Genomic DNA, 26,735 nt, shown 5'->3' on the forward strand with positions numbered 1-26,735 from the left:
CCCCAAAATAAATAAAAAAAAAACAACAAAAAACCCCAATTCTCCCCCAGATCTCAGCATGTGTCACTGCCCGTGCTGCAAACAATGACAGAGCCAGACAACTGGGACACAAGCATGAATTAAACATTTCCCCTTTGCTTCTGGCCAATAACTCCCTGAAGCCCAGATCCATGGGTGGGAAAAGCAGGAGGGACTTTTGTCACCATTTCATCCCAGCTCAGCCACTTGGGGACAGGCAGGGGACACAAGGGGTGAAGCTTGAGCTCAGGGGTGAGGTCCCCAATGAGCCCTCCCTGCAGCTCTGGGAGCATCAGCAGGACCAGGCAGAATGAGGCCCCTTTTTTTAGGAAAGAGGATGGCAACAGAAATCCCTCCTGGATTTCTCCTGGTCTGGAGCATCTTTTCCACCAGGAAGTTTTGCTGCAAACGAAGGGGCAGGATCTGAGAGCACGCAGCCTGTGTGGTTCATTAATTACTCAAGTTATGGGGCTATTAGAGCCAAGAAATTGCATTATTAAAAAGAAATCTCTGCAGACACTTCAAATGCATCAACCTATTCAATAGCTGACACGGGGTCATAATTAAAAGCAAAAAAGTCTGGGCCAGAAGGGGACCAAAAAAAAAAAATAAAAATGGCAGATTTCCTGAATATGGCTAATGGAAACATTATTAACATTAGGAAATTGCAGACGAGAAATCACTGGCTCCTGGCCTGGTTTAAATATGCAAAAAGCTCCTGACATGTGCCTATGGTGATTAATAGCATTAGCAAAAAAAAAAAAAGAAAAAAAAAAATTAAATTAAATTCATCGAGCTGCCTTTAATGGCTGTGTGTGGCTCCTTTGTTCCCTTCATTACAGCAGGAAGGCAGGGAGCAGGAAGGGTCATCCTGAACCCCTGGGATGCTCATTCTCTCTGGGATGCTGGCACGAGGCAGATTTTTTGCTCCTCTATTTGCAGCCAAATCGAGGAAACCCCAGAGCTGAGTATGCTCAGCCCTGGAGGAAAACTGGGGCTGCCCATGGGGGAGAGGATGAGGAAGGGGAAAAATCCCCCATTTCCTCCCTGCTGAGCTGCTCCAGCCCTGTTTGTGGCCCTGGAGATTTGAAATCCTCCCCAGGGTTCTGCCCAGGTGCTTTTTGTGCCCCAGAACAGCATCAGGGGGAGGTTTTTCCTCCCTTTTCCTTGGCTCAAAGCTCAGGGTTTTGTCGTGGTTTTGCTTCTCTTTCAGGGTTGGGGATTTTTTTGGTTGTTTTTTTTTTTTACATTTGTTCTTTGGGAATGTGGTGGTGAATCAATCTGGTGTGAGGCCTGTTTGCTGCCTAATATTTCTCAATAATTTATGATCAGTGGTTTAATCCTCCTGGGAGCTCCCTCCACTTTAGAGCTGTTGTGGAGTCAGGTCATGTCCTGGGCTGGAAGCACTTCCAGCCTTTTGATTTGTTTGTGTTTTATGTTTTTGTTGGGAGAGCAGTAAAAGATATGAATTTTTCCCTCTCTTGAAATTGATTTATCTTGGTTGTTTCCTTTATTCTCTCCAATTGAACCATAACTTTCTGGTTGCTCCTGTCTCCCTTGCCAGCAGCCCTGTTCCATATGGATGCTGTGGGATGCAGTGGGATGTAAATATGGAGCAGAAATCAGCTGCCTCTGCCTGCTGCATCCCAGCTCCCCCTCATCTCTGATGTATTCCAGAGGAGAACAGGAATTATTTGAACCTCCTGGGCTGCTTTGCTTATGTCAAGGTGGTCAACACCCCTCACTTCTTTCAAAAAAACCTCAAATTAAGTTAAAAAAAAGCTACAAGGAGCTCAAAAGCTGGTCTGAGCAAGCAAGGATTTGGGGTGAGCTTGTCATTGCCTTTGAAAAGAGGCTTTTTATTTCTGGAGTAATGCAGCCCTTAAAATTAAAAAGACCCCAGGGGACAAAGAGCCCTAAAAGGGTCTGTGTGGGGGAGACATCATCTCAGTGGGGACAGCGGGGCTGGCAGGGGACACGGTGCCATCCCGGGCTCATCCCATGCTCCAGCACCCAGCTGGAGGGACTGAGGGGAGGGAGAAATTCAAAGGCATCCAGAAAACCCAGGAAAAACTTTGGAGCAGCAGGAGAACTGCAGCCGTGAGGTCCTTGCAGCCCGGAGATGAGCGTAGGAAACAGCTTGAGGCTGAAATAGGGGCAGGGAGGGGGAGATTTCCCTATGAAATATTGAGATCCTGAGGCTGTTGGAGTGGAAGGCAGAGCCCATGTGGCTCCTGAATAAATGATTGGAGCCACCACGTGTGCTCCCTGGCAGTGACGTTGCTGAGGGGAGAGTGTGGGACTGGGAAAGAGGAAAAAAAAATGGAATAAAGCAAAGCAAGGGGCATTTTCCCCTCTCTGAGAACTCTTCTGCATGAAATAACGGGAGGGAGGAAATGGGGGAAGAAAAGCTGTGCCCCAGGATGCTCCTGAGGTTGTGGAGTCCGGGTGATGCTAAACCAGAACCCTGCCCTTGTTAGGAATCCAGTGTTTCCCAGTTAATCCTTGTCTGGTTAACAGCTTTGGAGAGCCCCAGAGCACTGGTTTCAGCTGGTTCTCATCCCTCTTTTCCAACATCTCCAGCATCATCCTCAGCAAAGGTCCCCAGAGCTGAATCCTCAGGGCAGAGTTGGGTTTTTGAAAAATGCATCACCAGTGCCTCACCATCATCTGCACCAGCACGTGGGCTGGAAAGTAGGACAGGCAGGATGCCTGCCACACGTTTTCCTGCCCCACCAGCTGGAGCTGGAGCTCCTTGGGAATTCTCGGATCATCTGAGATGTCCCAGTGCCTCACCAAAAAATCCAGCCCAGGAGCAGGTCCCTGGGAGCTGATCCTCAGGCACTGGGGTCTTCTGCTGGTGCCTGGGGAAGCATTTCCCCTGGGTGTTATTATAAAATTAATATAAATTAATAATTAAATTAATATAAATTAATAATAAATATATAAATATACTATATAAATAATATAAATTAATATAATAAATGATTATTCTATTAATTGATTGTATTAATGATTACTAATTGGTTATATTAATGATTATTATAAAATGATCATTTTATTTCTCCTTTGGCTTCCCTCCAAGGGGTGATGCAAGGTCCATCCTTGCCTCCTGTCCTGAAGTGTTGGTCAAATGTTCGTCTTTCTGGTAACTCTGTGTGTGTGTGTGTGTTGGTAAACCTGCAATTTAGACCAAGGAAATCACAGATAAAGCAAACAGGGAGCCTCCATCCAGCCATTTGTAACAGATCACACTCCTGACAGCGCCGCCAAATTGCCACAAAAAAAAAAAAAAAAGAACTCCAGCCTTGAAATTTTTTTTCTAGCGAAGATAAATGAAGGAGATTCATGTCTCTGTTGGTGCTACATTGTTTTGCTCAGCTGGCTGCAGAGCAAATAAGCTCCCGCGGAGCATTGATTTGCAGCCTGCGAGCTGTCCTCCCAAATTGCCCGGCTGGGAAAAAACTTCATTTGCGCCTCAAAATGGAGAAAGCAGCGAGGGTGGGGAGGGGGCAGGGTGGGCAGAGCCTGAGTGGGACACTGCTCATCCTCCCGTGGAAAGAGGGGGTGCAAAACCAGGGGGTTCTCACCCAGCTCTTCCTCTGCTTCTCCTTCCAGCTCTGTGGGGTTTTCCCTGGTCCCTCGGTGCCCTTTCCAGGGGGTTTGGGAAAAAGGAAGGAACCCCCTGTCTAGGCAGCCCTGGGCATCACCCCAGCCTTGGGCTCACCCCACAGGGGTGTCAGGAATTGGGGTGACAGCACGAGGGCCGCGTTGTGCCTGGGGACACCTGGAAGGGACCTGATGGATCTGAAGCTCTCCCTGCCCAGCCTGGCCCTGGGGCAAATGCTGCTCCTTAACGTTAATGAATTCATTGAAATAGCGACTCTACGTGGAGGGAAAAATAATAAAAAAAAAAGTTGCAAGGCTGGCGCTGTCCCCAGGGATCCTGCAAAGGGTAAGGGTGTCCAACAGGGCATTAAGCAAGAGATGAGGGAGGATGAGGAGGGATGAAGGAGGATGAGGAAGGATGAGGGAGGATGAGGATAAGGGAGGATGAGGAAGGATGAGGGAGGATGAAGGAGGATGAGGATGAGGAAGGATGAGGAGGGATGAGGGAGGATGAGGATGAGGGAGGATGAGGATGAGGGAGGATGAGGGAGTATGAGGAAGGATGAGGAAGGATGAGGAGGGATGAGGGAGGATGAGGATGAGGGAGGATGAGGGAGGATGAGGGAGTATGAGGAAGGATGAGGAAGGATGAGGATGAGGGAGCATGAAGGAGTATGAGGGAGGATGAGGGAGGATGAGGGAGGATGAGGATGAGGGAGGATGAGGAGGGATGAGGGAGAATGAGGAGGGATGAGGGAGGATGAGGAGGGAAGAGGAAGCTCCTCACTTGGGTGGCTGCTTCTTTCCCTCCCCATCAGCCGTGAGTCCTTGAACCCCCCCTTGCTCCTCTCAGAAGACAGGAGGCAATTTTCAAACCCCAGCTTCTCCAAAGGAGAGGGGCCCTGGCTGTGGAGAGACAGACAGGTTTATAGCAGAATGCAAATGAAAAGGTATAAATAAACAATTGCTTGCAAATAAATGCTCTCCCCTAATGAATATTTCATACACAAAAGAAGTCATTGACATTTTGCTGGATTACTTCAATTAGCTCTTGAGCCTCGTGTTCATGCAAATAATAAGCTTGCTTTTCATAATGCTTTGTTAATCTGCTTCATGGTGTGAATTTATACAGTAATGTATCACACAGACCTCCTGCTGCAGCCTTTATTGGATATAAATGACTCCGTAATTGCTATTGATCATTAAAGAAGTGAGACAGTATTTGGGAATTACAACGTGGGGGATTTTTCTGAGGCTGCAGGAACTGGGTGGTTTGCTCTGCACAAGCCTGGTTTATGTTTGGAGGAGTGACTAATGGCTCCTTGGGAGGAAAAGCCAAAAATGTGCCAAGATTGAGGCTGGAGAAAAACACTGCCAGAGCCATTGCTGGCTTCACATCACCAAAGCCTCCTGGCTATATATTCAGAATATATCTCAACATATTCCATTTCACACATCGATTGCTGTTCCAGCTCAGACTTTGCTAAGATTCAAGCAAATCTGAAGGGAAAATCAGCAGCAAGCTGGGTGCAGGGCAGGTATGGAGTGACCAGGGACCCCCATGGACCACACCAGGGTGGGCAGGGGCTGCCTGGCAAAACCCCAAAGCCCCTTCCTGCAGCTCCAGCTGGTGGGTTCCTGGGTCCCTGGGCAATGTGGGCATGTGAGGGATCCAAGGAAAAGGTTTGTGATCCCCCAGTTTGCACTGTGGAGTGGATGGCTGGTGGCTCTGCATCCCTGGGTTCTGCCTTCCCAACAGGGCTGTTCCCTGAACCTCCTCTCCATCACTTGCTGGTTGTCTTCCAGTTTCAGACATTAAAACCTCATTGTTTAGAGATGAAAAAAAGCTGGGGTTGCACTTTATAGTTTTCATTTAGAAACCTGCTTCTTGGGGTTTTTTGTTGGAATTTTTGCTTTCTTTCCAAAACCTTTTCCCTCTGAGCCCTTTCCCTTCCCTGGGCAAAGCCTCTGTGGGCTCAGACACCCAGGAGAGCCCTGGGTGAGCTCAGAGCATGGCAGAGCTGTGCCACCACTGACCACTTCTTCATCTCCCCATTTGGACACCCCAAAAACTCTTCCCCTGCCATGGGCTGGGGTGTTTCAGCCAGCTTTGGTGTCCACATCCATCTGGAGACTGGTTTGGGGCATTAACTCCTCTCTGCCTCGAAGGGCTGTACTGGGACTCAGTTAATTAACACCTTGAGAGGGCTCTGAGATTCCTCCATGACCCTGATTTTATTAAAAGCCTCTATGTACCTTTTTTCCCCTTCCAGTTTACCACATTCCCCCCCTGGAATGTGCTTTGATTTTTAAGCAATTTATAAGCCCTCAGGCTTTGCCTGGAAGGTAATTTATACCAGTTTGGTGTTTTTTATGTGTGTGTACAATGTGCTGCAGTGCACTGGGAAGAAACACAAAGAGCAGTGGGCTGTGCTGAGGCAGGGATTGATGGAAAAGTGGTGGAGGAATTATCTCCAGGAGCTGAGAGCTTGCTCCAACTTGTCCAGGCAGATATTGTGATGCTGAACTGCAAATCAAACCAGCCCTGGAGGGAGCCATGTGCCAGGGATGGTTCCTGGGCTCAGCTCTGGGAATGGCTCCCTCTGCTCCAGGCAGGATCAGGGTGCCCACCAAGGCTGGGAAGAAGCCAAGAGGCCACTGGGATGGGGTGACCAAAGCCAGGGAGGGTCCTGCTGCAGCCCCAAAGGAACCTGGAATCCAGCCCCTGAACTCACTGGTGGCTTTGGGATATGGGAGCATGGAGGATCCAGCAGGTGATGGAGCAGGAGAGGTTATTCCTGGTCCCATCAGCACCAGCTCTGCTCCTGCCTGATCCCTGGGAAGAGCTGCAGCTCCAAAGGAACCTGGAATCCAGCCCCTGAACTCAGTGGTGGCTTTAGGACATGGGAGCACGGATGATCCAGCAGGTGATGGAGCAGCTTGGATCTCAGGAGAGGTTGGTCCTGGTCCCATCAGCACCAGCTCTGCTCCTGCCTGATCCCTGGGAAGAGCTGCAGCCCCAAAGGAACCTGGAATCCAGCCCCTGAACTCACTGGTAGTTTTGGGATATGGGAGCACGGATGATCCAGCAGGTGATGGAACAGGAGAGGTTATTCCTGGTCCCATCAGCACCAGCTCTGCTCCTGCCTGATCCCTGGGAAAAGCAGAGCAAGGTGCTGGTGGCATTAAGCAACACTGAAGCATTCCCGAGGTCACCCTGGTGCCCTGCCAGCCACTCTGCTCTGAACATTTACACCAGCAAAGTAATTTCTTCCAGGGGTTTTTATTCATGCAAATCCCCAGCAATATTTCATGCTGTTCACATCACTCCGGGCAGGTTTTTAATAAAGACTGGGAAGCAAGAGGACAGCCAGGAGGTGAGGGGGTCAGAGCTCTGGGAGGTGAAAAAGCTGCCTGGGATTTAATGGCACCACATCAATCGATGTCCTCTGGGGATGTCACCCCCCAGCCCCCCTGTGACTGGAGCCATCTGCATCTCTGAGCCTGCTCCTCAGAGCAACTTTTCTCTTTTTATTTGTGTTTTGGATGAAATCAGGACGGCTCCCGGATCCCTGCCCACTGCAGTTCCAGCCCTGTGGGTATAACACTCATTTCTGTGCCATGTCACCCCAGTTCTCTCTCAGCTGTTGCTGGGAAGCAAAGCTCCAGGCACGTTTGCAGCAGAGGGAGGTGAAAGGAGCTGGGGAGGGGGGGTTGGGTTTGGTTTCTGGGCACCCCAACAGAGCAGAACCTCCAAACCTGACCAGGTTGTAAATAAACCCCAGCAGAAGAACTGCAGAAGGGTGTTGGCTGGAGGATTTTAAAAACTGCCTTTTTTGGGGGCAAGATTAGATATTTGTGGCTCTGCAGAAATCATTTCAAGATGTTCCGTGTCATGGCACGGGGTGGAATCTATCCCTTTGGCCCTTTTCCCCCCAGTTTGCTCCAGATTTTCCATTTCTCATATTTCCATTTTCATATTTCCCATTTTCCATATTTCCATTTCTCAGATTTTCACCATTTCTCATATCAAATCAAACCTTCCCATCAGGGAGGTGCCAGGACCTGAGCACAGAGGTGCTGTGATGCTCTGGTGTTCTTGCAAGGACAAAAAGAGGGATCCCACCCCCCAGTAACAGATTGAACTGGGAAAATAGAACTGCAAGCACCCAAACCAGTGAGGGAGTAACTGGGGAGTGCCAGGGCTGATCTGCATTTAAAAGAATCGGCAGAAGGAAGAGGAGAGTGGCTGCAGAGAGAGGAGTGGAGAAGGGGAGATAAAAGGAAGAGGGGCCTGAATTTGCATCTTGGTTTTTTTTTTTTTTTTTATGGTGAAAATCATTTGAAAGCTGATGCACTGCCAGGAGGAGCAAAAAGAGACCCCTTGGCATTGCCCCAGGCTCCTCATTTACTCTTTTACACCAAGGAATACTTATAAAAAGGGAATAAAATATCTAATAAAGCTATTTGGGATTCCTTGAAAGATGTCTCCATCCAAGCACCTGGGGTCAGCCTTGGTCTCCCTGCCTCTGCTCCATCACCATGGGAGATGCTCCAGGTACAACACATTCCCAGGAGGATGGCAGCAAAATGGCCATGAGGACATTTTTTTTTTAATTTTTTTTTTTTTTTTTAAATATAAGCCCTCCTGGCTCTCTCCCACATATCCTGGGGGGACATGGGACTTGCAGAGACCACCCAGGAGGGACTTCTAGGGTGAGCAAGGCTCCAGGCTCTGGTGAGGAACTTCAGCTGTGTTGGGAGGCTGCTTTGGGGTGATGGTGTTTTTCTCCCAGTGTCTGTGGGACCTCAGTCCTGAAAATGTGCCCTAAGAGTGACCAGACATGCTCTGCAAGACAGGCCCACGAAAGAATCCAAACAGGATGGGTACGTGTGATGCCCAGGGGCAGGATGAACAGGGACACTTGAGTTTGATGCTGTCCTTCATGCTTCTCTAAGGAAAACCAATAAATCCCCTAAAAGGGGAGAGCAGCTCTTCCTAACCCAGCGCTGGGCTCAGAGGCTGCCCCAGCCTGGGTCTGGCACAGAGAGCTGCCAGGCTGCAGGCAGTGAATTTGGGCTCTCAATAAACACAAGTGCTGCTTGTTTTGACAAGAAAATTAGAAAAAAATATAAGGGACGGAAGCAGCACACAGCGAATCCTGATTTTTAAATATCCTGGAGAAAGATGTTACTCATTAGAGGAGAAAAGGTTTTGTGCTCTGTTAGGAGGAGGGATGAAGGGGATGGGGAGAATCCCCAGGGTAGGAGGGAATCTTGTGGGAATAGGTGTTTACAACAGCAAGAGGACGGGGAAGAGGCAGAGTCGGGGAAAGAGAGGTAATTCTATTGCAAACCCAGGAACTGCAGCACTCATCACCCCATTAGGCGCTTGTAACATCCACAGACCATTAGATGGGGCTTTCAAACATCGTTTTTATCCTGCTGCCGCAAAACACTTTTGCCCTGAGTCACCTTCTGCTTGCAAAGACAAGACCAGTTTCACCTCCATCCCCTGGAACTGGGAGCAGAGTGGTTGTGTCCAGCTTCTGGTTCCTCTGGCCCTGCCCGGGGCACAGGGATGCTGCCTGCAGCTCTCCTGCCTCTCAGGCAGGAACCTACCTGATGCAAAAACCTCTTCCATAATTTTAGATGAGCCAGAGGGGTTCATTAGTGAGGTTAAATTAGCTAATTAACTGGATCCACTGCTGGGGCACTGGGAGGCAACCAGAGCCGGGTACCCAGCATCACTGCCCGGGTCCCTTTCCCCTCTCTGGAATGGGGAGGAGGGTTGGGGAGGGAGAGGAATCACTGCACTTAAAAGGTGTAAATATTTTACAGTTTTTAATTAAATATGACAGCCCTGCAGGGGCTGGGAGTGGGACTATCCTGGAATATGAATTATCAAGAATCCTTCTTCCCAGATGTTCACTCTTTCCACCTCAGCCCTCAGGCACTGCAGGCAAATAAAAGGGAAAATAAATCCAGGTTTTAAAAAAACCAAACCAAACAAACAAACAAACAAAACCCAACAACAAGAAAACCCCCAATGGTAACAAATCCCCCCTCCCATCAGCTGAACAGCTCTCCCAGCCCTCTGGCTGCTGGTTTGGGGACAGCTTCCACCTTGCTTACTTTGAAATGAAGATTCGATGCTGTTTGCAGTGATGGTTTCTTGGGGTGGGGACAAATGACCACGGGGTCCTGGCCATCCCCAGCACCCCGGGGGATGCAGGCAGGGCTCACCAAAGCTGAAAGCCAAACCACATCAGTTCGGTGCCTTTCTCCTTCCCAAAACAGCCCTGTCAAATCCTGTTGGACACTTCCCAGTGGAAACTTCTCAGCTGGAGACATCCGTGGCAATTTGCAACCTCCAGGAACTTTTTTCTGGCTCTAATGTGAAATAATTTTTTTTTTTTTTTTTTTAAAGGCCATGAGTGGGTGGGGGGGCTCACCTGGATACACCTGTGACCCTCTGGATTAAGCTGATGGGTTGAGGGACAGGATGCTCAGGTGCCTGTTTCCCCATCCCAGATCCCACCTGAAATGAGCTCCCTGTCAGCTCTCTGCCAGCCAGGCTGTGGCTCAGGCACTCAGAAAGGAGCCAGTTTATAAGATGTTTCTATTCTGGTGCTTTTGGGAAGAGTTTTGAAGTGGTCTCTGATGATGGGTGGGTAGTGGAAGGGTTCCCACAGAGCCCTTCTCCCTTCAAGCTCTGCAAATGGATTCAGTGGTGCTTCCCAGTGGGGATGAAGTGGATACAATCGGCCAGGATTGACCTCGATGGATCTGTCTTGGGTTCTCCCTGCTGGGGAGCAGATCCAGAAGCAGCTGGGGGCTGACATCATGCAATGCTTTGTCCTCAGAAACCTCGGGAATAACATGGATGCCCTGCATTCCCCTGGAGCAGCATTCGGCCCCACCAAGCCCATGCCAGGCACAGGGTGCAAACACAGACCATAATAAGGTAAAATTTCAGCTCAGAAATCATTGTTAGCACTTGCTCTCCCCTCCCTGAGGACAGAGGGGAAGTGTGTGCATTGGATTAATCTCTGCAACCGGTTCAGCTTCTCCTCTGGGGCTTCCTTGCAAGAAAAACATATCCAAAGCCCCTGATCCTTCCTGAATTTCCAGGCTGGACATAGCTCGGGGGCAGTGCAGGGGCTGGCAGAGCAGAGCAGAGGTTGCTGCTGCAGTTTGGTGCCATGGGAGGGAACACCAACACCAGGGGGGTCTCACTTCCCCAGGGGCTTGAGAAATTCAGAATAAAACTGTATTTAATCCAGACCAAGGCTGCTACACTGCCAGAAAGCAAAGGCAGGTGTTTAGGACAAGCAAAACTCCAAAAGGCATAAATTCAGGAGGAGGAAACCTGGAGGGGTTGGGTGTGCCAAGGTCAAATGTGCAAGCAGCAAGAGGCTTTTATTTCTCCACGTCTTGGATATCAGTGTCCCACCGATTGACTAAATTATATTATGATACATCCCATGAAAACCATGACAACCAGCACCATGCCTCAAAGGAAAAAAGGGCTTTGAAAAGCTTGAGATGTTCTGTAGAGCTCCCTATCTCAAAAATCTTGGCTCAGAAGCTTCCTACTACCCCTTGCTCTGCCCTGGGCAGACAACAGTTCCCTCCTGACCCCAGCCAAGCCTCCAGCCCTGGTGCTATGGAAGTGTTGGCAGAAGCATGTTGCTGAATGATGGGGCAGATGGGCACAACTGGACCCAGAAACATCTGCATCTTCCCCGAGAAAATGTGTCCCCTCCAGCATGAAGCTGGAGTCTGGAGCAAAGTGAAGCAACAGCAGGGAGTAGATGAGCCTGTGCCATCTTCTGATGTCTGTAATTAGAAGATTTGGCTGCCTAACACACCTTATTAGCCTCTTTGCTAAGAGACTTCTCTAATAAGAGTGCCCTTAAGTGACCTCGGTGAGCATTCATCTACTTGTAACTAGATTTATAATTGTGATGGATCTGCGAGGTGCTGCAGCTTTGCTTGGCTTGTTCCACCCCTCTGCTCAAGTCCCAGGTAGCTCCTTTCCTTCCACCCAGGGCTAATATTTCCTTTGAACAACTCACAGCCACCAGCTGCCAATTGGTGACGCCTCTCTCGCTTGCAAGCAACACCCTCCAAACCCAAAACGAACCCAATTTCCCCAAGTCTGAGCCAGGACACGGAGCTTTAGCTGGGCAAACCACCAGCTGCATCCTCCTGGAGCACAAAGCATCCCCCCACGGGTGATGCCTGAACAGGCTCCAGGTACTACTTAGATCTGCTCTTTCCTGCACAGCTGGGAGATTTTGGATGGGCTCCCCAAAACTTAAGATGAGCTAAAACTCATCTCCACACCACTCATCTCCCACAGGCCACCAGCACCCCCTCACCTGTAAAAGGATGAGAAATACCCCAGACCCCTTTGGCTCCACCACTGAATAAAACATCGGGAAGACAAGAGGGCACAAGAGGTCTCAGGTTGTGCCAGGGGAGGTTTAGGTTGGACATGAGAAAGAATTTCTTTCTGGAGAGGGTGATCAGCCATTGGAATGGGCTGCCCAGGGAAGGGGTGGATTCTCCATCCCTGGAGATATTTCAAAAGAGCCTGGATGTGGCACTCAGTGCCATGGGCTGGGAACCACGGGGGGAGTGGAGCAAGGGTTGGACTTGATGAGCTCTGAGGTCCCTTCCAACCCAGCCCATTCTGTGATTCTATGATTCTATGAAGTATTTAAGCATCGTTACAAATGCTTCTTCATCTCCTGCCTGGGGAAGCACCTTTAGGGAGAAGCTAAACCACGTTCAGCACATTTCCAGGGAGCTCTGTTTCCCTGGGGATGCTGCAGAGCCCGGGATGAAGGCAGAGACCCCGCTGCCCTCCCCCCGCCCGAGCTGCAGCATCGCAGCTTCAGCTGGGATGGGGGGAGGGAAGTGGATTCCCTCCAGGTGGATTTTAAAAGAAGTGGGAGCAAAATAAAGAGACATTTCAAACGGAGGGAAGAGCTGGAAGAGCCGCGTAGCACTTTGTACACATCCGAGTGCTGATCTGCGGCGTAATTTCGCATGACAAACATTAAATTCACGCTCGGTTGCTCCCTGTGCAAGCTTTCTGCCTGCTTCCAAAGCCACGATCCAGAAGGAAAACCGTAGCTTTCCTTTAAAGAAGGGCAGGTTGATCTTTTCCCAAAGCTGTGGCTCTGCTGGGGGGAGCTGGGGCTGGGCCGGCGTGGCTGGGAGGGGTTGCAGCCCCCTGAGCTGAGGATGCTCAGACCTCCAGGGACCTTTTACTCTTCCCAAGATAACTGATGGCCATTTGTCCCCGCTGATCTCTCTGTCTCCCTCATTTCCTGACAAAAGAGTAAATTCGAGGAGGCATTTTGGGCTTAGAGCTGACCCTGGCTGTCCCCGCAGCAGCACCTCTGATTCCCTGGCTTTGTAATTTGTGTGTTTAAAAGGGTTGTTTTTTGGTTTTTGGGTTTTTTTAGGAGTTTTAATCGGCTGCCGAAACCAACCTCAGAGAAATATTCTTATTTTTGGAGCATTGGCTGTTTGGTCAATACCCTTCTCGCCTGAGAAAGTCAGTGAAAGCCTGCGACCTGACTTCTTAAGGGTAGTGATTTTCCATTAGCCTCTGAAACGGAATCGGCTCCCGAGCTGGGTGGGAATTCTTTATGGACTGAGTTTCTTGATGAATCTGCATCCCGGAGCAATAGGATAAGCTCTTCCTGAAAGATCAGCTCTGTTAAGTTGCCTCTCGCAGTCTTTCGTTTCGATGGGGGAGGAGGAGGAGGGAGGAGAGGGGAGGAAGAGGGAGAGAGGGCGAAGGCACCGCGAAAAAAATTCGGAGCTCTCCAAACTTTGCTGTGGTTCTGTTTTATCCATCAAGAGGTCCAAAGGAGGCAACTGGGCTGGTGAAGGGATCCAGCACAGATCCTTTGAGGAGAGGCTGAGGGAGCTGGGGGTGTTGAGGCTGGAGAAGAGGAGGCTCAGGGGAGACCTCATCACTCTCTCCAACTCCCTGAAAGGAGGTTGGAGCCAGGGGGGGTTGGGCTCTTTTCCCAGGCAACTCTCAGCAAGACAAGAGGGCACAAGAGGTCTCAAGTTGTGCCAGGGGAGGTTTAGGTTGGACATTAGAAAGAATTTCTTTCTGGAGAGGGTGCTCAGCCATTGGAATGGGCTGCCCAGGGAAGGGGTGGATTCTCCATCCCTGGAGATATTTCAAAAGAGCCTGGATGTGGCACTCAGTGCCATGGGCTGGGAACCACGGGGGGAGTGGAGCAAGGGTTGGACTTGATGAGCTCTGAGGTCCCTTCCAACCCAGCCCATTCTAGGATTCTATGATAAGAAGTTTTATTTATTTTGTGGCATCCACCTTTTAGACTTTCGGCAAATGCCTCTGCCCCTAAGGCCTGCTGGGAAGTGTTATCTTGGAGGAGGTGGTGACCTCCAAATCCTTCGGTGGAAGATCTCGGTGAATCTCTTGGTTTTGCATGAAAAAGACAAAGATTTCTCCTCGGATGTGCCAGCCATCACGCACCATTACCGCCAGCTCACCGCCTGCACACCGCAGCCCACTTTAAAAATGGGTTGATTTCGCATGAAAATCAGCTCTAGCTGCTGCAAAATAATACCAGACGAAGCATATAGACTGAGCACATTGTTAGGAGCCCAAACGGTTTGGGTTTCTTTCTTGCTTTGTTTTCTTTTTCATTCATGCTGTCGGCAAACAGAATCACCCAACTCCATTATGTATAATTTATTCTGGATTAGATCAAAAGAACAGTTTACAGGGTAGGCTTGGGCATTTTTTTTTCGATGTTTTCATTAGATTTTTCATTTAAAAAAATATATATATTCATTCTTCCCTCCACCTCCACACCTCCCGTTGCTTTTCCTCATGAGCAAACTATAAATTATTCACCAGCCCATCCGAGTGCTCCTCAGGACTGGAAATGAAACCACCCCCCAGGGGTTTTGGGGGGGAAGGGAGGCAGAAGTGGGGGTGTAGGGGGGTGCAGCCCCAGTGGGAAAACTCTCCTGGGACCTGTCCGGGGGTTTGGGGTCTGTGCCCTGGGGTTCTGTGCTTTGCAGGGCAGCCTTGGGGGCTGCCTGGCACCAAGATGTTTCTTTTATAAGAAGACACGCCTGGAGCTAAGGAACATCTATTTTTTTTTTTAAATTTTATTTATTTTTTGGTAAGAGAGGGGATTTAAAGCTTAACCCTGCTTCTGCCTGTGCCGTGCAGGGGGCTTGGAAAGGAGCAGAGCTCTGCGGGGCTGGGGGCTGCCCCCTCCTCTGCTTCCCGCTGTTCCCTGCAAAATGGGGCAATAGAAAACCCAGGAATTCGGTGTCAGGAGAGATGGTGGAAGCCACCCCTTGGCCAGGCTCTGCAGGACCCGGGACATTCGGCAGTGCCACCTGGGAGCACTCCGGGCAGCCCTCCCGCCTTGCTTAGCATAAAACCCAGCGCCCCGGGGGGCTTGAAACCTAAAACATTTCGTCTCGGAGCTGACGGAAGCCGTTTATTACACCGCAAAGTCATTTTTTAAAGCCCAGCAGAGGGGTGGGCTCTGGGAACTGTGCTTCTGAGCAGCCAGCAGCTTGGCGGTGCTGCGAAAAGCTAATGCTAATTTAGGAGGCAGGAGATCCGGGGAGGGAGGCATCTGCTTGCCTGAACCATCCTCAGCTTCCCAGCCACCGCGGGGTGATGCTTAGGAATTATCCAACCAGCCCGGGATGCTACGAGGGTCTGGGAATGATGCAGGGTCACCTGGACCCTATGGGGGGAAGGGGATGTCCTTCGGCACCAGGTGATGGGGCTGGAGCATCCAGGGAGGGATTTACCACCCAGATCCCCTAAGGAACCCCTTTCCCAGGCTGCCTGCAGGGCTGGACAAGGATGTTGAGACTTTGGGAGCCACGGGCTTTGGAAGGGGAACGGACAACCTCAGGTCCAGGCACAGTGAGGGGGATGCACCCACTGGGATGAGGCTTGGGGTGCATCCTTGCTTCGTCTCTCCTGGTTAAGGGAGCAACCCTGGCCCCAGCATTGCCCCTCACCTCTTGTTTCTCCTGGGAATAGTGACCTCCCAGCTGCTCTCCTCCCACAGCTGCTTGTCTGAACATCAGGTGAGGCTGAGCATGGTCTGGAGCAGGATTTGTCCAATTTGTGAGTCGTGCTCCCTCACTGAGCAGCCAAATGTGGGCAGTGGATGCTTCCTCTCTGCTTTTCCTCCTAATGGTTTCGTTGTAAATCTCTTCTCCTACAGCTGGGGAGATGTGCTGTGACACTCCTTGGATAGATGGAGATTTAAAGAGCATCCAAGCAGGACACAGCCAGGAAACATTGAAAAACTCTGCCTATGAAGTTTATGCTTCCCCAGAGGGAATAAATCTGGCTGGGGTAGAGTGATGGTGACTTTTGGGCTGAACTGAGGAGGGAACAGGGCACCCCATGGGACTAAGCTTCACCAGGAGGTCTCTGCAGCTCCTCACTGCTCCTTTGCCCCTTTCCCAGACCCCTCACCATGGAAAGGATCAGACCCTTTCCCTGCCCCTATGGAGGGCACATATATAGATCCATACCCATGGCACAGCCATCCCTGGAGACCACAGCTCCCCCCCAGCAGCTGGAAGCAGAGATTAAATCCAGCCAGAGCCCTTATTTAAAGGTTGATCCATGGTGAAGGCAGAGAAGACTTTCTCAGTGCAGATGGTAAAAGGGTCTGGACTAATTCTAATCAGCAAAGTGCACTGATGCCTTTCTTCTGCAACAGGTCAAGCCCCAGACCTGCTGGCCTGGAGCTGGAGGGCTGGGATGGGCTTTCCAGTAACTCCATCCCAGTGCTGGAGGGAACCAGAAACCCCTCAGCCACCTTCCCTTGGAGCCATCAGTCTGGACCAGCCCCAGAGGTGCCTCCAGGATGCAGCTATCCCTAAGATTAGCACATCCTTCCTGCCCCTTCCAGAGTGCAAACACGAGGAGATAGGGGTGATTCTCAGGCCAGCTTTGCAAGCCCTGGAATGGGTCAGGCAGCCCCAACATCCATTCATTTTGGGGATCAGAAATGGGTCAGGATACAGCAGAAACATTTGCTATTGATCTACGTGTCACGACAGAGACAGCAAATAATTGTCTTTCTGAAAATCCATTATCACCTCCACCCTCTTTCAAGCTAGAAGCTTTCAGAGCTGACAAGGGCTGTGCTTGGAGTGTGGATGGTAAATATAGCACCATATGGCTGAGGAATTATTTGGCTCCTAATGAAATGCCATTTTTATGCACAGGCATTAATAACTCCTGCATCTTTGGTGGGGATGTGTGTGTGTGGGTGGGATCAGGGATGGATTACTTAGCATCCTTCACTTCCAGGACACTTTGCCTGGCTCCAGAACGATTGCTTCGTGTCGGATACTTCAGCTAAAAAATTTTAAGGGGGTTTTAAAGGCAGGGTGAAGTGTCTGAGCTCAGGTGAGTCCCAGAGGAGGTGTCTGGATGTGCAGAGGAGGTGCTCCCGGCAGACTGCTGCGGGGCTGGAGGCACCCCAGGCTCACAGAGGGAGCTGTTTATTTGTCTTTAATCTCAGCTCCTCTCTGCTTTCCCAGCTTCAAACACCAGTTGTTTTGCCGAGGCATCTGTGGGCTCTTTGGACAGATACTCCCTCAGGAGATGGAGGGTTGGGAGCACACACAGAGAGATGGAAGTGCTGGGGACACAGGAGCCCCCGCAGCCCATCTCCAGAGCTGCCTTTGCCTCCCCACCTCCCCTTTGCTGCAACAGCGTTTTTTTCGGGGAAAAAAAAAAAAAAAAAAAAGGCTTTTTTCTCACCTAAACAGAAGAGCAGGTGGCAGGGGGAGGGAGGCTTTTCCAGGGCAGCCAGGACACATCCATCACAGCCCAGGTTGCCGCTGACTTTCGGGCACCCATAGGTCACCCGAGGTTGGCTCAGCCTGGGCTCATCACCAGCCTCTGCCCCCCTCCTCATCCTTCCTCCCCTTTTATCCTGGAAATCCCATTGACTGAAACATCCTAAAAAACCTCACTGGAAGCTGAAAATTGTCTCATCGACAGGTGCTGTGCAAATTACCCGGAGATTTCACCTCCGCAGCAGGGGGAAGGCTTGAGGAAGATGCCTGAAGGTTTCTGAAGTGTGGGGTTTATTGTGAGTGGATTTCCAATGACTTTTTGATCGTTTGCTCTGTAACTCCGCACAGACTTGGGAGCCACCTCCCTTCCTCTCTTGCTGAGGGTGGAGATTTCACCTTTTTTTTCACCTTTTTTTCATTGTGTGGATGAAGGGTGGCAGTGGGATGAGGCTGCCAGGGGAGCAGAGCAGGGACAAGGGGTTAAACCTCCCGGAGGGGGAGGTGGAAGAGCAGCTCCTCTCTTTCCACCTCTAGTTTCCCCTTTCCTGGCCGATCCACTCAGCCAATATCCCCCCCTTTTTTTTTCCCCCTAACATTGCAGCCAGTGCATCTCCCACTCTCCAGCCCCCAGGCAATGCTAATAACTTGCTGCTGGCCATGAGCCTCATGGCTCAGAAAACACACCAGAAAGATGAGTGCCCTGCTCGGAGAGAGGAAAACGTGGCAGAACTCAGACCTATTTCCACCCTGGAGCAAGAGATGTGCAGCAGCAGATGGCTTTGGGCAGGACACCTGAAGCTGGGGGGGGAGCCTGCCTGGCCCCAAGCCCTGCAGGAAATCACAGGATGGCTTGGAAATCGCTGCAAACCCGAAGCCAGCAGTCAAGTTTGCCTGAAACACTTTATTTTTTAATTGCACTTTGCTGTAGCCCCCCCTGTGGAGCCCCTGGCCCACCAGCCCAGCTCCGGAGGGAGCAGGCAGGACCTGCTCAGGCTTTGCAGCCTGCGGAGCTGCTCTATTTATCAGCATCATTTCCAGAGCGCTCACTCGGTGGCATTTGGTACTCATTTGGTGCCAGAGCCGTGTGGCTGCCCAGCAGTAATTAATGGGGCCTCCTCTCCCCCGGAGCTCTGCATTAGTGGGCTATCAATTATTGAAGCCGAGTTGTACTTTTCGGAGCTGGTGAATAACCAAAGGGACCGCTGAGAGTCCAGAAGTGGCTGTCATCTTCTCATTAGGTATTTATTAACTGTAATTTAGCGGCTGTGCCTCCGTCTTCACAGAATCCCAGCACCGGGACCGGTGCCTGCAGGAGCTGCCCCTGCCTCTGAGCAGGATCAGGCCCTGGGGGGGGGATGGGGGGGCTGTAGGGATGAGCCCTGGGCTCCAGAACCACGTCCCTGATGGTGCTGGGGATAAGGGGAGGCTGCTCAAACCCCATCATCTCAGGCAGCATCTTCTGTGGGGATAGAAGCAGGTGGGGTGCATCCAGAAACACTTCCAGAAGACCTCATTTGGTTGGGATCTGTGTGGGGAGCATCCCGGAGCTGCCCCCATCACCTGGGCCCCACCAGTCCCCATCAGCTATCCAGCCTTGAGCTCCAAAAAACAAAGCCTTGGGCAATTTTCTCACCTCGAGATAGATAATTCTCATTATTTCTGCTCCCCTCTCACTTCCCATCTCCCTCGCTGACGCATTATTCCTTCTTACACCCTCCTGAATAATTCCTCTGCCTTTTGATCACTGCAGGTCCTTGGAGGGGGTTGTAAAGGGACCAGCCACCGAGGGAACATTTACCTGAAACTTGCTGAACTTCTGGATGAATGGAAACTGAGCTGGGAGAGCAGTGGAGCTGGGAGGGGGATGCAGGGCCAGGAGCTTGGGGATGCTGCTGGCATCAGGCTCAGGTCCCACCGAGGTCCCCTGCCAGTGCCCAGGTGTCCTTTGGGAACCTGGAATCACCCCATCCTCCCTGCAGAGAGCCCTGAAGCTAAAGGGGGCTTTGCAGCTGAGATGAAAACTTCATGGGTCCAGCAAGCAGGGCAATAAAGGGGCTTTTGGGGAATTCATAGAATCCTAGAATGGGCTGGGTTGGAAGGGACCTCAGAGCTCATCAAGTCCAACCCTTGCTCCACTCCCCCCGTGGTTCCCAGCCCATGGCACTGAGTGCCACATCCAGGCTCTTTTGAAATATCTCCAGGGATGGAGAATCCACCCCTTCCCTGGGCAGCCCATTCCAATGGCTGAGCACCCTCTCCAGAAAGAAATTCTTTCTCATGTCCAACCTAAACCTCCCCTGGCACAACTTGAGACCTCTTGTGCCCTCTTGTCTTGCTGAGAGTTGCCTGGGAAAAGAGCCCAACCCCCCCCTGGCTCCAACCTCCTTTCAGGGAGTTGGAGAGAGTGATGAGGTCTCCCCTGAGCCTCCTCTTCTCCAGCCTCAACACCCCCAGCTCCCTCAGCCCTTCCTCACAGGACTTGTGCTGGATCCCTTCCCAGCCTCCTTGCTCTTCTCTGGACCTGCTCCAGCACCTCAATCTCCTTCCTGAGCTGAGGGGCCCAGAACTGGACACAGGACTCAAGCTGTGGCCTCCCCAGGGCTGAGCACAGGGGCAAATTTTGCTGCTCTTGCTCCCTGCAAACTTGTGCAGTGACATGGAGCAAATCCAGGAGCCCTGCTGGGATGCTGGAGCCCCACGAGCTCACCTTGCACCTCCAGCACAGGAATATTTTGGCTGTGTCCTGCTCTCCCCATGCCTCCTCCTTCCATCCAGCCTTTGGAGCCTGGTTCCACAGCTGCAAAAATCAAAAATCATTCCAGGAGAGCCCAGGACTGCAGGAATTCATGTGGGCTCCTGCAGAGGAGGTGCTGAAAACAAAAAGAAGCAGATCTCAGTCATTTATTTTTTTTTTTTTGTGGGAGATGATGGAGTTCCTAATAAATACATTTTTTTAAGAAGAGTGTTTGGCTTTCCCTCTGCAAGGAGAAGCTGCATTTATGGTTCTCTCCACTGCTGAAATCCATTGCCAAAATGGGGTATTTGCAGCTGGGCCTGTGGGCAAAACCCAAAAACTTCTTTTAAAACAAACAAATAAATAAAAAACGAAGTGGGATTTTTTAATTTTTTTTTTTTTAATTTTTTTACCTCTTTTGGTTTGTGTGTGTAGAAACACATCTGAGGGCTGGGGGAGGTTTAGGAGAAGGTTTTACTCCTCCTTTTCCCTGTACCATCCTCTTTATCCCTGTCTGCCCGGGGAGGTTTGATCCCAGCTGGGAGGCTTTAATCCAGCTGTAATCCAGCGAAATTCCTCACCCAGGGTGAGTGTTCCAGCACCTTTCTCCAATCCCCTTTTATCCCGAGGCTCAGGAATTATCAGTGGAGCCACAAATCATCCCTGGCTTGGGGACAGGAGGGGGGGGGCAGGCAGGAGGTGGGGATGGAGCCGGTGATGCTGGGACTTGGCCCCTGCTCCCATTCCCTGCAGTGCTTCCAATTTGTACCCAGGCCAGGGACAAGCAGATGGGACCTGTCCACAGGGCTCTTTGGGAGGCTTGGCTGCTTGGCAAAGCAAAAGGTCTCCTGTGAGGAGGCTGGAGAAAGGCTGGGGAGGGAATATCACCTGGGATCGTGGAATTGTCTCCGCTGGAAAAGACCTTTTGGGTTCATCAAGCTTAATGAACTTACGAAATGATGTAAACTTTTAAATCCCTGCAGGGGGGGGAGACTCTACCACAGCCCTGGGGAGCCTGTGCCAGGGCCTGACAACCCTTTTAGGGAGAGATTGTTCCTAAAATCCAATCTAAACCTCCCCTGGCACATCTTGAGGTCCTTTCCTCTTCTTCTATCACTTGTAACTTGGAAGTAGAGACCAACACCCAGCCCCAGCCTGAGCTTCTCCAACCCTGAGAGAGGAGCAAACACCCCCAGGACCCCCTCACTGGAGCTCAGCATCCTTTGCAGCCTCCACAACTTCCAAGGGTTGAACATTTCCTGGGGTCTCAGAGCCTGGAACCCTAAATCCCAGCCTGGCCAGTGAATCCTCTGGGCTGGGAGGAGCCTGGATGGGGCTTTCCTACATCCCAGCATCTCTTCCTGGGGAGCTCTGCTCCCAGCACAGACCCAGCAGCAGCAGCATCATTGCAAATCATTTTTGTAAAGCTCTGACTGTAAATGCCACTTAAGATGTCACTGAAGATTGATATATTTGCTAATTGAGACTTCCACTTGGGCTGATAGCTGGAGCTCTTTATTTTCTTTTCTTTTTTTTTTTTATTACTCGCTGTTATTTTATGACTGGCAGTTTGCAGCAGCTCTTCTTTAATCTTCATTAAGCAAACTCCTGGGGGGAAGTGGTGATGAGGGCTCCTGGGGCAGAATGGGGTCAGCCCTGGAGCCTCTGCCCTGCACAAACCCAGGGGCTGCTCTGCAGTGCCCTTGGTCATGAGAAGAGGAGGTCCTGCCCGTGCCTCAGTTTCCCTGCTGGTAGAAGACAGCTCAGCTATTTAATGGGAAGGGGGACTGAGGGTTAATGGTGTCCTGCAAAGCCAAACCCTGGCAAAAAGCAACACTGGGGATGGGGAGAGAAAGTTTCATCTGTTTTTACCTGTGGGGAGGTGTCTGGTCAAACATCTCATGCCCAGAAAAAGGGGGGAAGCTGCCACCTTCTTCAGCTCTCAGCACCCACAGGGTAAATAAGCTGGAAAGCTCAAGGTTGGCTTCAGAGGGTGCTTTGTGGCACAGAGACCTGGCCAGCACCCTGCAAGGATGCCACCTGGAGTGATGATGGATGACAAAATGCAGCTCATTTTGGGGACAGAGCTTTGTTTTCCAACGTTTTGTTCCAAACCCTTCTCTGTGCCAGGAGGCAGCAAGGCTCTGCACTCACTTAAACCAACAATTAAATAATGATAATCCCTTGAATGGCATCCAGCCTTGCACTCCACTCCCAACTGCTGCCTTCAACCCTGCCCGGCTTGGAGAGGAACCAAGAGGTGGCTGCAACATCTGCGTCCCCAGCCCAAGGGACCTGATGAAACCTGCAGGAAAATCAGGCCCTGGCCATGCTCCCCGGGGCTGCTGGTGGGGCAGGGGATGCCCTGACATCTCATTTGCCTAAAAAAGTGCTGGGCTCCAGTTTTTTGTGTGCTTGGGGGGGAGGAGGGGGGGGGGGTGAGCAACTGGCAGTGGGCACAGCACTGAGCTGGGGGTGTTTGTGCCCATCTGGGGATGCTGAGTGGGGAAAGAAAAAAAAAAAAAACAAAACCACAAGGTTTGCAGATATGGGGTTATGCTATAAATAAATAAATAAAGGCCACAGCTGAGAAGCAAAAGCAATTTTCTCCTGGTGCCAGCCCCATCTGTCTCACATCCAGAGCATCAGCGTCTCCAGGGGTTAAAGGAGGAGAAGGCAGGGTCTGAATGGGTGACCCTGGGTGAGGGTCTCTACAATTTGGGGGTCTCTGGGGGGGAGAAGCTCCTCTGGGGTTCACTGTGGGTTCACTTGGAAAGCCATGAGCATCAGCAGGCTTTCCCAGCCCTATTCCCACCCCCACTCTGGGTTGCTCCACAGCCACCCAGCATCCCACCTGCCTGCCAGGGGACACAGCCACTTCCCTCACACCTCTGGCAGCTTTTCCCTGCCACAAATAAGCTACAAAAAGACCTAATGAAAGCTGGCATGGCCTTTTGAGCACCTGCTGGAGCAGCTCAGCCCTGCTACTGTCCTCATGCTGGAGCTCAAGGGCACAGGGACAGCTCGTCCCTTCCTGGCCTTGTCTCCTGATGGGGTGGGGAAGGATGTGGGGGACACAAGCAACCCCACAGCAGCTGATTTGCACCCGGTGAGGCTTTAGCCCTGCAGAGCCCACCCTCTACAGCTTGGTCTTGGCAAGGCAACAGGTCCCTGCTCCAGGGCTGGGCTGTTCCTGCTTCCCAAACCTGGAGAGGAGCCCTTGGAGGGACCCAGGGCCTTGGTTGGCCCCAGGGAGGATGCACAAAACCTGCACACAGTTTGCTTTGGAGCACAGACCCCCTCCAGCAGCATCCAAGGAGTGGATGCCATCCAGCAGCATCTCCTGACAGACCCAGCTGAGCAGTGGGGAGTGGGAGCTGTCAGGTTTTGCAGCACCAGGAAGGAGCAGGTTGCCATGGTAATGCCAGGTTGTTGGGTTGGTTCCCCCCGCCCCCCCCTCTTTTTTTTTTTTTTTTTTCTCCTAATTTTTTCCTCTCCCTTTTCTCCTCTTTGGGGATGAGCAGGAGGAGTCTCTGACCCTGCCAGGGGGATTTAGCAGCTCCAGAATAAGCCACGGGTCAGGGAAGGGGAAGAAATTCTGTGGCTGGGAGCAGCTTGGCCCTGCTGCACACATGCTCTGGGATGGGTGTAAATCAGGATGGGGCAAATGTTGGGGCAGCAGCACAGCAGCTCCTTTGCCTCATCCTCAGGGGAAAGAAAACTCCTAATGGGTTTGGTGGCACTGCTGATGGACAAGGAGGAATAAAGAGAGGGGGGAAGAGGAGGGCAGAGCCCTGAGCAGCCTCCTCCAGCCCTGTTTTCTTCTCCAGATGCTGCCTCTGTGTCTTCCCAGGGATATTCAGCCACTACTTTTTCCATGGGATGGGTCCAGCTCTGCTGCTGGTCCTCATCCCAAGAGGCCTGGCAAGGCAAGAGGGGCAGAGGAGGGGACTGGGGAAATAAATGAGTCAAGGAAGAGTGGCCTGAAAACCTTATTTTCTTATTTCCTTCCGCTCAGTCGTGAGAAAAAGAAATAAAAAAGAAGGGAAGGCTCCCAGGGAAGGTGCTTGAGGATTCACACCATGAGCCAGCATGGACACACACAGCTCCTTCCATTCCATCTGAGCCTCTTCCCAGCCACCAACACAGAATACATTCATTTGGGTTCCTAAATTGGCTCCATTTTCGTGTCTTGACCACAGCTCCCTGGCTCATTTTTCAGTGTTAGGGTGCAGTCTCCCAGCTGCTGGCAGAAGAGGAGCTGGGAATGGAGCAGTGGGGAGGAAAGGTTGGTCCTGGGGAGCTGCTGGGGTCAGCTCTGGGCTGGCAGGAGCATCCCTGGAGCATCAGTTCAGGCAGGTGATGGGCAGGGGGGCCCCATGGGATGGTGCCTGCTGCTTTCTGAGTCCTGCAATGCTTCCTCACCACCCTGACTCCCAGTTTCTGCATCTGCTGCTGAGGATTCAGCCCATCTGCTCCTGGTTTGTCCAACCCCAGCCTGGCACTCCCAGCCCTCTCCACACTGGGGCTTTCACAGGGCAGCTTATCCATAGGGCTAAATCCCTTCTTTACATCTCAGCTCCTTTTTCTCTTCCCGGATTTAGTGTCACCCATTTGTTTGAGGCTCTGCGGGTGTCCCCAGGCACCTCGGCCCTGCATGGCAGCTGTGGGGGAGGACTCTGGGCTGGATGGCATCTCTCAGGCTGCAGGACAGGGCAGAGCTGGCTCCAGCCAGCCCATGCCTTGGGCTGAGCAGCATTAGCAGCAATTAGTAGAGCTTACACTGATTTGCATCAAGCTCAGAGCACAAAGAGTACCAGGCCAGATGGTAAATTGTGTCTGGGTGTGTTCCTGAATACATCACTAACCCAGGCTGGGCTTGAAGGAGGCTTCGGAGGGGTGAATGGAGCTCTGAACCCCCCCCTGCCTGCAGGAGCTGGGGAATAAACCATGGGTGGGTGACAGCTCAGGTGAAAAACCACCCAAGAGGGTGTGAAGGAGGAGTAACCCCCAGGAGTGCCCAGCCAGGAGGAGCTGCACACAGGAGTGGATCAGGACCCTGATTTAGGGGTATTTTATGTCCTTGAGTAAACTGCTGCTCCTCTGTGTCCTGTGACCACCACTTCTCCAGCTTAAAATGGAGCAAAGAGGGACAGGACTGGAAATAAGGTCCAGATCCCCTGGTGTCAAGGTGCTGGACCACCTCCTGTCTGCCCTCTTAGCACCAGCAAAGCTCTGCCTCTTCCCAGTGCCTCTTCCCAGTGCCCCTTCCCAGTGCCCCTTCCCAGTGCCCCTTCCCAGTGCCCTTTCCCAGTGCCCCTTCCCAGTGCCCCTTCCCAGTGCCTCTTCCCAGTGCCCCTTCCCAGTTCCTCTTCCCAGTACCTCTTCCCAGTGCCTCTTCCCAGTGCCCCTTCCCAGTGCCTCTTCCCAGTTCCTCTTCCCAATGCCTCTTCCCAGTGCCCCTTCCCAGTTCCTCTTCCCAGTGCCCCTTCCCAGTGCCCCTTCCCAGTGCCTCTTCCCAGTTCCTCTTCCCAATGCCTCTTCCCAGTGCCTCTTCCCAGTTCCTCTTCCCAGTGCCCCTTGCCAGTACCTCTTCCCAGTGCCTCTTCCCAGTGCCCCTTCCCAGTGCCTCTTCCCAGTGCCTCTTCCCAGTACCCCTTCCCAGTGCCTCTTCCCAGTTCCTCTTCCCAATGCCTCTTCCCAGTGCCTCTTCCCAGTGCCCCTTCCCAGTGCCCCTTCCCAGTGCCCTTTCCCAGTACCTCTTCCCAGTGCCTCTTCCCAGTTCCTCTTCCCAGTACCTCTTCCCAGTGCCCCTTCCCAGTGCCTCTTCCCAGTTCCTCTTCCCAGTGCCCCTTCCCAGTGCCTCTTCCCAGTGCCTCTTCCCAGTTCCTCTTCCCAGTTCCTCTTCCCAATGCCTCTTCCCAGTGCCCCTTCCCAGTGCCTCTTCCCAGTGCCCCTTCCCAGTTCCTCTTCCCAGTGCCTCTTCCCAGGGCTTTGCCACAATTAACCTGTGAGCTCTGAGGGCCCCGTCAGCAGCAGGTTCAGCCCTGCAGATTGCTTCTCTTCATCCCAGACTTCCTCCAGACCTCAGTAAAAATGTGCTGGCTCGGAGCCACGGTAAATATCTGCTGTTTGCTCTTGAAATACAAATCGAGCTGATAAAGAGATGGGCTCCAAAAAGCATCCATCAACATTTCTCCAGTGCTGTCAGGCAGTTAAAAATGAAACTGTTCCCAAGGACACGCTGGAGAGAAAAGAAGGAGAATGTCTTGGTGCTTCCCCCGGCCTGGACCCATCCCTTCCCCATCCCTACAAGGTTCCTGCTAAAATCCATCTTCTCCTGGGAAGAGCAATGGCCCAGCCTCCTGTCCTCTTGGGTTGGTGCAAAAAATGATGGTTAAAATGTGCAGAAAGCAGCAACCAGCTTCAGGAGCTCACCCTGGTTCAGGGGGATGGCTGGGACCCCCCAGGAAAAGCTTTGTTACACCCGTTACTCCCTGGGCTCCTTTGG

The sequence above is a fragment of the Heliangelus exortis genome, chromosome 22, assembly GCF_036169615.1.
Source record: "Heliangelus exortis chromosome 22, bHelExo1.hap1, whole genome shotgun sequence".
NCBI lineage: Eukaryota > Metazoa > Chordata > Aves > Apodiformes > Trochilidae > Heliangelus > Heliangelus exortis.